The following is a 14,184-nucleotide window of genomic DNA, read 5'->3' as shown; positions in this document are numbered from 1 at the left end:
TGGACCAATAAATGGGTTTTGGAGATGACAATACGGAATCTGTCAATTGTCCAGTCTCAGATGAAAATACCTCCACCCCAAACTCACACTTGCCTGCCATGCGGACAGGAATACGAACCCCCTTGTACTTGAGGTTGGAATCAATAGTGGGCACATCCCTTATTATCCATTTGGTTGTCAGGATTGCATACAAAGCCAACGGGTACCAAATAATGGCGGCGAGGGTCTGGAGGGAGTGTAGCCCACTGCTTGGTGATAGGATTGCAGATGTAGTATATGACCTGATCAAATATACCTGCGGTGCACAAGAGTAAGCCGTTGCAATAACCCACAACCATGTGATCTTTAGGGAGGAAACTGAGAGAGAATTCGAAACCAGGATATTGAGGGGAATCAAGAACATCTGCTGCTTATAGAGTTTGAGAATAATCTTGTTTTGGTGGAGATCATGTTGGTGGTGGCCATGGAAGCGACAAAGGAAAAAAGGGGTTGGAATTAGAGAGCATCAACGCTTGCCTACTGCATTACACTGCACGGCAGATTTGCAAGGAATTCACGCAGAATGTCATTCATACTGGTTCTTTCGCCACCCATGATTACGCACAAAAGATCCTGGAGATTGTGATATATCCTGGTGACTGTATATATACGGTGAAGTCCAAATTCAAGTAGGATTAGAATTCATAATTGAATTAGGATTAGGAAAATGATAAATTTAAAAAAGGGGAAGCAACTGAATTGAAATAGGAATATAATTGGCTGAATTTATCTCGCACATTAGATTGCTACAAGTAGAGATTATTATTATTATGGGTAATTCATAATTAAGTCCCTGAGATATGGTAAAACCCAAAAATTAGTCTTTGATAAGCTTTTGCATAAGAACTTGGTCCTTAATGTTTAAATAAGTATATTTAATTATTTAAATACAAAATAAATAATTACTTATAAATAAAATTTAGATGTAAGGATTATTTTGCTAATAAATAAAATTTTAGGGACTAAATTATTTTGAATTGAAAAGCAATCAACAGTAACTTAGACGTCAAGGGCTAATTTATATAACTAAATTAAACTTTAAGGATCAAATTCTTACTACAAAAACATATCAAGGACTAATATGTGGATTTCCAGAAATTACTAAGTTCAAAACATAACGTCAGCCAGAAAGATGAAAGAACTCCCCTGCACAGCACAGTAAATTCTACCATGAAAACAGCTCCATTATGAATGTGGTAGTCTATGAATAGAAATAAAGGGAAAAATGCATCATGTGGAAAATTATATTTCTAACAACATATTTTAAGTTAAAATTCAAAAAATTGGCACTGATAGAGAGAACAATATATCTAAGACATTGAGGAAACCTAACAGTTTTAAGTAAAAAGAATTGAGCTTACAATTAAAGAACAAAAATACACGTTGATGAAGATCTCTCTTCCTTTACAATTGTAGAGTGCATGGCATTGGATTTGAATCTTCTGTGTACTTGACTGCTCATTGATGGCCGGGAGAAGATAGAGAATTGATGGATAAAACTCACACCATCACATTCAGTGGCACTGCAATCTAGGGATTTCTTGCTTACGTTGTGTGGCGATGTATTCATCACTCTGAATGCGTACAGAAAAATTTAAGATCACTAACTTGAGTTGGAACCAATTGAAGAACAAACAAATAAACAAGTTCATCATTTAACTATAATCAACTCCTCAAGCGCCAAAATATCTGTGGCATCTGCCTCTTTTCTTGTTCCTTTTTTTTCTTTTTCTTTTCCCCCTTACAGTTCTCCTAACAAGCTCAAGATAGGCACTCTCCAAACCCCACACCTACAGTGAACTCAGGCCTTTCCTTTATTCAAGGAGAGATAGTCTTTTGACAAAATTATCTGATCTTGGAAGATGGAGATCAGGAATAGACATTTCCAACATTTACCAGAACAAAAAGATTCTTCAACAATTTATGTAAAACTGAATCCACCACTAAGCATTTGGTAACATTTATTAAGTTTTTTTTTTTTTTTTTTCCAGCTTTTAGGATTCAATGAAGGATTCCAGCATGTATAATCACTATTCAGTGCAACAATGTTATCTTTTGATGTGTACAAAGGACTATGAAGCACATATCCATCATAGAAGATGGAATGTCACCATGCTAGTTAAGAAGAAACTCAGTTCACACAAAATTGAAACTACATATTATGCCATGACAGCAGAATTTCGTGTCCTAAAGCAATCGAAATCCTAAAAGCATAAACTTAACTTTCAATGTCATACATCCACATATTGCAAATAAATTAAAAAGCCCAATCCATAAAAGTCAAGGATGGTTCTATATAAAATTCAAATTATTTCCACCAAATTAAAAGACTACGACATACCTTTCCTTGCGCTTCTCCAGAAACAGAGCCAATGATACTTTACGAGCCTGAGGTACGGCCCCTGCGAACCAACCATCATTTTGTTACAATGACATTATATATGCATACTAGATCAACTCAATAATTATTCAGAAAAAGAAAACTTTATAATTTTAGAAGTCACATATAAGCTTAGACTTAGAGACACACCTGCTGAAATCAGAATTGCAGAACCAGGTGCTACTGAACTAACTGTCTTTGAGGTTTCAATTTGGTTATTTGTGGATGCTAAAGTTCCTACTGATTTCACTGTTGTCAATTCATTGGTGCTACTGGGTTACTGAAGGCCATGTCTAGCCAACAGCATAATGGCCTGAGCCTATGCAGAAGAGTAAACAATTAATAAAAAGAGCACATCACTTCTAAACAAGAGCTCATGGCACCATATGTTTGATTCTTGTCTCCTCTGTCAGCCAAACTGCTGATATATTCACCAAAACGCATACTCCCGCTCGCTTTTAGGATCTCTTAAGCAAACTCAAGTTAGCACTTTGAGTTTGAAGGGAGGGGGGGGGGGGGTGTTAGCATGATTTTAGGAATTAGCTCATATTCTCATGTATAAATAGATGTAGTATCTCTGTAAATAAGACACATATACAAATACACAATCCTTTCCATCATTACTTGTATTTTTTCTGCTAACAATTATTATTATTAGTATTATTATTATTATTATTATTCATTTAAATCCCTGAAATATAGTAAAAATTAGTCTTTGGTCCTTGATGTTTAAATAAGTTTATTTAATTATTTAAATACGAAATAAGTAATTCCTTATATATAAAATTTAGATGTAAGGATTATTTTGCTAATAAACAAAATTTTAAGGACTATTTTGTTAATAAAATAAAATTTTAGAGATTATTTTATTTTGAATTGAAAAGCAATCGAGGGTAACTTAGACGTCAAGGACTAATTTATATAACTAAATTAAACTTTGAGGATCAAATTCTTACTAAAAAAAAACATATCAAAGACTAATATGTGGATTTCTAGAAATTACTAAGTTCAAAACATAACATCAGCCAGAAAGAAGAAAGAACAATTGAAGAACAAACAAATAAACAAGTTCATCATTTAACTATAATCAGCTCCTCAAAAAATAATCAATTTACCACCATATCTCCCAACCCCACACCTACAGTGAACTCAAGCCTTTCCTTTATACAGGGAGAGATAGCCTTTTGACAAAATTATCTGATCTCAGTAGATGGAGATCAGGAATAGACATTTTCAACACTTACCAGAAAAAAAATATTCTTTAACAATTTATGTAAAACTGAATCCACCACCAGGCATTTGGCAACATTCATTAAGTTTTTTATCCAGCTTTTAGGACTCAATGAAGGATAACGAACTTGATCGGTCAACCTTCAAGCCTAGCATGTATATTCTCTATTCAGTGCAAGCATGTTATCTTTTTGATGTGTACAAAGGACTATGAAGCACATATCCATCATAGAAGATGGAATGTCACCATGCTAGTTAAGAAGAAACTCAGTTCACAGACAATTGAAACTACATATTATGCCATGACAGCAGAATTTCATTGTCCTACAGCAATCGAAATCCTAAAGGCATAAACTTAACTTTCAACGTCATGCATCCACATATTGCAAATAAGTTAAAAGCACAATCCATAACAGTCAAGGTTGGTTCTATATAGAATTCAAATTATTTCCATCAAATTAAAAGACTACAACATACCTTTCCTTGCGCTTCTCCAGAAACCGAGCCAATGATGCTTTACGAGCCTGAGGTACAGCACCTGCAAGCCAACCATAATTTTGTTACAATGACATTATATATGCACACTAGATCAACTCAATAATTATTCAAAAAAGAAAACTTTATAATTTTAGACACACTTGCTGGAATCAGAATTGCAGAACCAGGAGCTACTGAACTAACTGTATTTGATGTTTCAATTTGGTTATTTGCGGATGCTGAAGCTCCTACTGATTTCACTGTTGTCAATTCATTGGTGCTACTAGAGGTCACATAAATGGGGCTTGGAAGGCCTGAGCATGGAGATGCAGTATGGATTTTGTTCCCAACAAAACCATCACCAGCAGAAGGCCTAGATATTGGTGTCTGCACTTGAATTGGGGAGATTGCCTTATTCTGGGTTACCGAAGACCCATGTCTAGCCAACAGCATAATGGCCTGAGCCTATGCAGAAGAGTAAACAATTAATAAAAAGAGCACATCACTTCTAAACAAAAGGTTCAGAAAGCAAAGCACAGAGAAATGATACCTTATCAGGAGAAATTTTTGAAGACTGATTCAAAATTGCAGCTAAGTATTGGATTTGATCTTTGTTAGTTAGTTAGCAAGTATCTGGTTTTTTTCTACCAGATTTTTCTCTGTTAGTGGCTTGATTTTGTCTGTTTTTTCTAGCTTTTCGGTTATCATTTAAGCCTATTTATAGGCGCCTTCAATTTCAGATTAATAACAACTCTTTCTCTACATATGTCTTCCATTTTTCCTTTGTTGATATCTGTTAGTGGGCTCTATTAATCATTTTATCCAATAGAAATATCATCATAAACACAAACAGAACCAGCATAGAATATGGTCAATTAAGCAGGAGCCCCAGATGATTTTGAGAATGTTATATTAGCAATTCTAGCCATTTTATCATATTGTTATATAAAAAGAAAATTAAAAATGCATGTTAAAGTATTAGATAAGAAGATACCTAAGATGGGTGGTACCAACAATGGAACTTGGAGTGGGATGAACAGAGACAGGGCTTATGATTGCAACTCCTGCAAGAGATTGTAAGTTGATAGAATTACCACCCACATTGTTCACAATGGAAGCAAAATGGGACTACAAAACAGGATTGCTCATGGAATAATTTAATAGGATGAACTCCTTATTCGAGTAAAAAAAATCTAATCGTCATATTTTTATTTGTAGATTAGATACACAAGAAAATATGCTTTATGTAACATGATATTTTGTAATTGCGTTTAAAATACAAAATAAATACAATTTATCTTTATTATTTTAAAATGTATTTTAAATAAATAAACTCAATTATGGGTATCTTTATTATAAATGCAAAAACTCAAGCAAATGTTGTATTTTAAAATTTCTCATCAACAGATCCATCATAGAAAATGGAGTCGTCACCATGCTAGTTAAGAACAAACTCAGTTCAAATACAATTGAAGCTACATATTATGCCAAGAAATAAACATAAAGCAGTATTTCATGTCCTACTCCTACAGCAATCAAAATCCTAAAAGCATAAACTCAATTTTCAGTGTCATACACACATCCAGATATTGCATATAAATTAAAAGCCAATCCATAACGGTGAAGGATGGATCCAAGTTTTGTCTAAATTTAATTCTCTATTCTTGGGCTTGGGCCTATGGGGAACAAGCATGGATAATATATGTTATATGATTTTGGTCTTATTTGTTTTTATGCATTGAAAATATTAAAAATAAACATAATTATTAAACTCAAAACCTCTAAGCTTAAACCATTTTGCTTCAATTATTTTATTTAAATGATTTGGCTCTATTTAACAATTTTCAAAATTTATGATTATGATTGTGATTCGATTCGATTATTTACTATAATAAAAAACAGAAAAACAAGCCAACTAAATTTTTGGCCTGCAAAACAAAAGGTTCTCGTCTTTCCACTTGCAAAGGCTACAGACCAACCAGGCTCAGCTTAATTATCCAACCCAAATTGTTACTCTTTAACGCCACCAAATAGGAGTGGTCATGGTTGGTTCAGAGTCGTTGGTTTATGTTGAATGAAATTATAGACTTGAACCAAACTGCTATGGAATTGTTTGAGAGGCGCCACCAGATAAGAACGGCTTAGACAAAAATAAAAAATTAGAGAAAAATTTTTATTGATTTGAGATTAGGTTATGTTTGTAAAAATATTTTAATTTTTCTTAAACATCTTTTAATTAAAATAAAATAAAATAAAATAAAAGAATGAAATTAATTTATCTTTAAGAAAAATTTAATAAGAAAAGACTTGGGCTTAATTAATAAAAAATTAAAGATGAAATTAATTTTCTGTTAAAGAAATTTAAAAAAAAAATGGGTGTATGAACTTAATTTTACCTATTCATCCTTTGTGAATTTAGATGAATTGAAGTTTTTAATTTTATTGCATGCCTTTTTTTATAAAATTGTATGATAAAAGTCAACAATTAAAAAAAAAAACACAAAAAAGGAAAAAAAAATTAAAATAGGGGGTATTAGAAATTTTATTGAGGAAATAACAATATAGTAATTGAGATCACATTGAAAATTTCAATAATTGTATAAAATAATAAAGTAGGAAAATTTAGTATTGAAAATTTCAGTGAGTATATAAAATGTCACACCTTACTCCTCCGTAAGGCATAATATGCTCCCGTAGTACACCTAATGAATTACTGTAATTCGCCTACTGATAATCCATTAAATATACTATAAGGAATTTTAAAACAAAATTTGATCATTTTTATAGTGGTGGGAACGTTGAATATTTATTAAAAAGCTTTTAATTGAAATTTTGGTTATGGATCAAAACCTCGATTAAAATCTGGTGTTACGAAATTTTTTCAAAATTTCGGCAGAGTGCCTGCTATATTTTGAGAAAATAATTTTTCAAAACCTGAAAAGAAAAACACTTCCAATATGTTTACTTAACCACAACTCTAATACAAATCATTTTCATCTCCCGATTCAACACAATCAACTCAATTCAATGTTCAAGCCGTACTTTTCATAAGGAAAACCATACACAGATTTCAAAACTCAGGAAGAAATTTGATTATCATACTCATTAGGGTAATAAAATTAATATTACAACAATATACAAGTAAATAAAATCTCAAATTAATATTACAATAATTTACATTTTAATTACATACCCAAAATAACATTACAAAAGTTCTTGTGTAACTGCTCAAATAAATTATATACATATAATTATATGTATACATCAAAATCTAACGTACAAGGGTATACTTATGATATACCCGGAGCTAATCCTAATCAGTCTTCAAGGAATCTTACTCAACTGCTTTATAGTCCTTTAACCTGCGACAGCATACAAAGCTATCGCTGATTGGTGAACTCAGTAGTGCACAAAAATAATTTAAAGTATATATAAAAAATATATATACGGTGACAATTCAAAACAAAAATTGTAAATGTTGATTTCTTCAAAAATCATAAAATCAAGTCAATATTTTCAATGGTACAAATCAAATAATTAAGTGACCTTGGTCAATAATTAAAATTTTTCCAATTGTAATTGGTCATTTGAAACAATTCCATCAACTATGAAAATAGTTATTACAAAACAAATAGTCTCTTTCAAATCAATTTTACTCAAATAACAGTTTAAAATCATCATTTCTCACTTTCCAAAACTATTCTTTATCTCACTAACTATACCGGACTAATCCGTAAGGGCCATCTTCAAAGCAATTCTAACTCCCTATGGTCGGGGAGATCGAATTATCATGCATTACAAAACCGCAACAATGTAACTTTTGAAAGGGCCATGAGAAACTTAGATCTAACCTCTAATAAGAGGAGAATCTAAGCATATGCACGTACCATAGTAATCAAAACAAAGCTAACTCCAGTGTCTCTTCAACAAATGAGGAATGAGTAATAACCTAGTCGAGCATCTATAATGAGATACAAAACACATCATGAATCTCTTTGTTTCTTTTTGTGAGCATAAATCACAATACAATTCAATTCAAAGTCAATTCCAATATTCAATAATTTTTTTATGCCCATCACAATTCAAAACATATTTAATCTATTTCCCATGTTAAGTATAAACCATTTTTCAAATCAAATTTTCCATGTAAATCATGTAAACGTATTTCAATCAAAATTTTTCCGAAGCTAGTTTCATTCAATTCATAACAAAATAAAATCATAATTAATTTCATTTTCCAAAAGTAAACTCATTCATACTATAACACATTTTAATAATCATTGAAATAAATTCAATAATTGGTAAATATAATACACAAAGAAACAAAAATCATTTAATCAAATAAAATATGTAAAACATGAACAATTTAAAACTAGTTGTGCACAAACCTCTTTTGTTAACTCAATTTACTCAAATTTTCGTTTTTCCTTCGAAGATCCCTTTCTAACTGAAACGCATAAATTTAAAGTGCTTCAGTATTCATTTCTAATAATTAAATTCTAACAATTTCTTTGCAAACTTATCCTACCCATTACGATTTATAATTTCGGGTCCTTAACATTTTTGTGTATAGTGGTACTATTCATGATACTATTCAAGTCAAAATATTGACTTTTTCATGCTTAATAGGTTTATTAATTCTAATTGCACTAATATACCATATTTTGGGTGTCAATTTTGTTAACATTGATTGGCAATTCAATTTTTAATTTCCCTAGGTGCAAATCCAATCCATCGAGCTATCAGCCTAATGGTTCAATCCTATTATCTTAGATTCATAATCAAAATGGCATCATTTTTTATGAACAATAAAGTCATTTATTATGCCTTACAAAGAAGGCAAGAAAAAGTGTTGCTAGGCAGTACATATTAGATTCACACTTCCACTCAAGACTTGACATAGATAAAGCAAACTCCTTTATATTGTTGTATAAAAAAGGCAAGAAAAATTGTTTATGGTCAGGCCAGACAAGACTTGACTCTATTAAAGCAAGTAGTTCAGGACACAAGTGGTGGAACATTTCCCAAGTGGTTGATCAAGCTAATTCAAGAGAAATAGCTGATTATATTTTGCATAAAAATACTGAAATGAGGCTAATTAACCAGCTATTTCAATAATACTGCAGGCATATCACTCATTTCTGGGGGATTAGATACTGATGACTGTCGTAAGTGGGAAGACATTCGCTGCACCTCCACCACAGTACCAGTTTCCTGACTCAGTATTTGGTACATCAAAGATTGCCAACTGAAATATACATTTAAAATTATATAATTTTGGTTACATATCTTAATATTCATTACGCAAAATTAAAGATTAACTATTATAGTTTCATGCCAATTAGAGGTAGTTTTTTTTTTTTTTTTTTTTTTTTTTTTTTTTTTTTTTTTTTTTTTTTAAGATAGAAGGAGTAGTGAGGTCTCGAGTTCAAATCTCCTCATCTATTTATTCTAAGATAATTCACCTTCGTGATGAGAAAGGGAGATGACTACGTCCCATTGTGCAGATCCATAGAATATATATACAGAGAGATTAAAATTTAAGTTTTAGTATATGTAATGAACTAAAAAAAAATTCATAATAAATTCAACCTCTAGAATATATATATATATATAGTGATGACAAAATATCAGAAAAAAGAAATTATATCTCGTAATATCTTACTTATTTTTGTAGTGAATTTGTAATATATTTTCTTTTTACACAATGAAAATATTTAGAATAAATATAGAATTGTCAAAGATTAAATTCAAAACCTCTTATATAAGAGGCCAGTGCTCAGTGATTGAGCTATTAGTCGAATGATTCAGTACCCATTATCTTGGATTCATATTGGCCAAGTGACTAGAAAAATTCAAATCTTCGTAAATTTTTTTTTTTTTAATTTTAACCAAATCTTCTAATTTTACTAATTTACTACTTAAATTTTCATATTAATTTCAATTTTAATAGTTAATTTAATGAGATGGTTCAATTGATAAAAATAATTCAATTTTTTTTCTATTCAAATAGTTAGATATGTTGTTTAATTATTAAATATTTTTTCTATCAATAAAAAATTTTCTAAAATTAATGAGAATATTAAAAACTATTGAACAAAATAATAAAATTAAAAGGATTTGAATTATTTTTATCGATGAATTCTATTATTTTAATTAATAATTCATCATTAAAATTAAAAATGGTATGGAAGATTTAAGATTAAAATCATAAAATTAAAATGTTTTAGTTAAAATGACATCATTTTCTATAAGTCTTCTATTATGGCTTACAAAGAAAGGCAAGAAAAACGTCTTTAAAGCAACAAAACAAAAGGCACACTGTTAGAACAAAAATAAATGTAGAAAAATAAAGAACATTTTTATTGAATAGGAAGAAACAATCTGTACAATCCCATTAATTCGAAAACTATTAATTGTGCTATTTATATAGCAAAAGTCTAACTAAATACAATAAAATCTCATGTAAATCTTAACACTTAATCAAGATTAGACCATTATTTTAAAAATTGAAATGCAATAACGTTAAAACCCATTATCCCTAAAATCTTGAAGGATATTATGAAGACTAAATAAATCCTGTTTGAATTAAGTTCTAACATTCTCTCCCTTGATTCAAACATGGACCTAAAACAAAATTTTTTTTTTTGAATGGAGCACTACTCTCTATCTAGGAGCACTTCTCTTCAGTCACAAATTTGTGTGTTAGAGCACTTCTCTCCAAGTAACAATTTTGGTACACTTCTCACCATTTGTTGATGCACTTCAAATTTTCTTGGAGCACTTATCTCCAATAACCCATGATAAATTTGTGTTTAAAGATTTATCTTCTCTTACCCATAAGATCATTGAGGCTTTGATACCACTGTTAGAACAAAAATAAATGCAGAAAAATAAAGAATATTTTTATTGAATAGAAAGAAACTTTCCGGACAACTCCATTGATCCAAAGACTATTAATTGTACTATTTATATAGCAAAAATCCAACTAAATACAATAAAATCCCATGTAAATCTCAACACTTAGTCAAGATTAGATCATTATTTTAAAAATTGAAATGCAACAACCTTAAAACCTATTATCCCTAAAATCTTGAAGGATATTATGAAGATTAAATCAATCCTGTTTGAATTAGGTTCTAACACACATATCAAATTCATGCTGTCAAAATAAATAAATAATTTTAAAAAATTTTGACATGCATGAAAATATGTTCATAAAATTTTATTTAATATTATTAAAAGCAATTCATCAAATATATTAATCACAGTGAATAATAAAAATTAATTTGAAATTAAATTTAATATATTTTAATTATAAAATTCTAAGGTAATTATTAAACCAACTTTTCAATAATATTTTTTTAAAAAACCTTTTCATCATAATCTGAAACCTCAAACAAACACGGAGATAACACTTTACTTTAAGTGTTTGTGATTCTACCCAAAAATTGTAGATTTTAAAAATATATTATATTAAATTAAATTTGATTTATTATAATTGTGTTAACATTAGTGATAATCGCTTTTTACATTGGCCTTTTATTTTGCTGTATAAAAAAGGTTAGAAAAATGTGTTGTGGATTAAAGCCAACAAATTTCAAAGACTTGCCAATCTTCCTTTGCTATTTTACTCAAAAGCCCATATAAAGGGGAAGAAGGAAAGAGAGTGAGAAAGCGAAAGGGAGGAGGCTTGGCTATGTGAAACAAAATTATTTCAATATGGCCCTGTTTTCTACTTAATATTCTTTTATTTATCCTTCTAGACGATTGAAAATTTCCAATCAAGTGCTGAAACGAAAGTACGAAGTTGCTTTCTTTCTCTTGCCAATTAGTAAGATACAATCAATAATAATTAATAGGATACACTTTTCTTCTCCTTCCATTTTATTAATTTAATTATTAGTAAATTATCTAAAATGTAGAAATACTAATAGATACATTACCCATAAGAATCACCCTATCCATACCTAAATCCAATTGATAATTCTAATACCTAAATCTGAATAACATTCATTCTAAACTATTCATATCCATCTAAAATCCAATCATCTTACTTGATTATTATCTGAATTCTTATAAATGTATACATTTTAATCAATAATTTATAAAGTATTATTATTATATATTTATTTAATTAATTATTTATATAATAAATGGCTACCATCACATAAAACCCAAAATTATATACAAAAGTATTATTTTTAAATTTGAACTTGCCTCAAAGGTTATGGATGATTTAATCTATTTTATATAGGAATCCAAGTATTAATTATGATATAATGCAAGTAATTCACCCATAATAATATTATCTAGTCCACCTCCATTGGATTTAGGTATGCGAATTTTAACCAATTCAATTCCAGGCAACCTATAACCAACAATTCGTGTGATAAAATTTAAATTCTCAAGTTAATATATAAACTCTTCTGGAAATTTTTTATGGGTATTTTCTCAGCCCCCTGTAGCATTTGTGACTCGAATGTTGCAGAAGTTTTAGCCATCAAAAGAGCTCTACAACTTTCAACATCCTCTTCTGTTACCCACCAAATGACTGTATGCCTTGGAAGTCGCGGCAAGTTTTTAATGAGATTGACAATCTAAGATGAATGATTTCTATCTTAAGCTTCCAAGATGTCATCGCAAGAGTAATTCCATGGCTGATGGTCTAGCAAAGCAAGGTGCTAATTACTAGAAATTTGGAAATGCTAGCAAGCATACCTTTAAACTCTTTTTTTTTTTTTTTTTTTTTTTTTTTGGCTCTGTTGCTTATTTTATGGTCACAACAAAATTTGAGAGAATAAAGACCATATTAGAGGACAAATTAAAATTAATAGTCCATAGAAATATTTTTTTTTAAATAATTGGAGACAATTATTTTAATCGTCTCCTATTAATATTATTTAGGGAAGGTAAAAAATATATGGTTAGGTTAAAGTTGGGACATCTGAAGAGTTGAGGTTGACATCCAGTCTTTTGCTTAGTTGAAGGTTTCCATTCCTATCCTGATTGTGTTGAAATTATAGCAGCCAAGTCTGATGGCACAAGTATGTTAGCGTTCACATAGTTATGCAGGAGATAGAATGGTATTCCACTGTTATGCTTTAGCATATCTTCTGTATGGTGTGTTGTGGTCTATTAAGGAATTCAAATTTAACATATTTGTTTTTGTATCAGTTCCAGTTTTTTCCACTTAGCATATAAGCCATAAGTTGAGTTGTATGGGATTGGAATGATGATCAAGGTTTAGTTTGGCTTCTCTTATTAAGTGTTTCCTGGTTTATTAATTAATAAAATCTAATTTGTTTATTAAGTTTGGCCCCACCATCTTTCAAACACTTATTCTTGGTTATGTGATATTGTTTATGGGCAGTAATTCTAGTTTCAAAATTTCTCACACGAGCATTTCATGTTCTGCACAGAGCACAATTAGAAAGCTAACTTAATGATCTCCCTTTTGAAAAAAGCAAGGTATATTATTAAGTCAAAAGCACATTTAGAAATTGGAAGCATTCTAGGAAAAAAAGATAAAGAGGAGAAATTTCTAAAATGCATCAAGCCATAAATAGAGAAACATTTCATCAAACATGAAAACAAAGAAGCTGTCCATCAAATACGTTCTAGGCATTCTAGACTGCAGCCCACAATTTCCATTGGCATTTCATGACCAATTTTTTACCATGAAAATAGAGAAACATTTCATCAAACATGTTACAGGGATGGAATTGAATCAATAGACCAAACATGTTAGTAATGAGTCTGAAAATATTTGCAATATCAATGGGTTTTTGTTTGTAACATAAATATATTGGAATTGTAATGGGCTGAAAGATGAAAGAGGTAGCCATAATAATTGAAAGCAAAGAACTTGTTAAAAGTTAGAAACCTTGTGGGGAAGAAGAGAAGAAGAAAGCATAGTAACAGAAACCAGAGAATTGGAGTTTAATATATCTTTCAAGAAGTTGAAATTACTTAAAGCTAGTATCACCTTTCCTCGATATTATTTAAACCCCTGCAAAACAACAAATTTCAATACAACAAGCATATTTGATGGGTGT

The 14,184-nt window shown here is 30.2% G+C and overlaps 1 pseudogene; it reads right to left on the bottom strand.

Annotated features, from left to right (window-relative positions):
* Positions 1-1,202: 1,202 nt before the first annotated feature.
* LOC131171834 (protein TIFY 6B-like) lies at positions 1,203-5,275 on the bottom strand (annotated as a pseudogene).
* Between the last annotated feature and the right edge of the window lie 8,909 nt (positions 5,276-14,184).

Source organism: Hevea brasiliensis, chromosome 13, assembly GCF_030052815.1.
Source record: "Hevea brasiliensis isolate MT/VB/25A 57/8 chromosome 13, ASM3005281v1, whole genome shotgun sequence".
Classification (NCBI taxonomy): domain Eukaryota; kingdom Viridiplantae; phylum Streptophyta; class Magnoliopsida; order Malpighiales; family Euphorbiaceae; genus Hevea; species Hevea brasiliensis.
The sequence above is the reverse complement of the archived record's forward strand: the minus strand, read 5'-3'. Positions and strand labels throughout refer to the sequence as shown.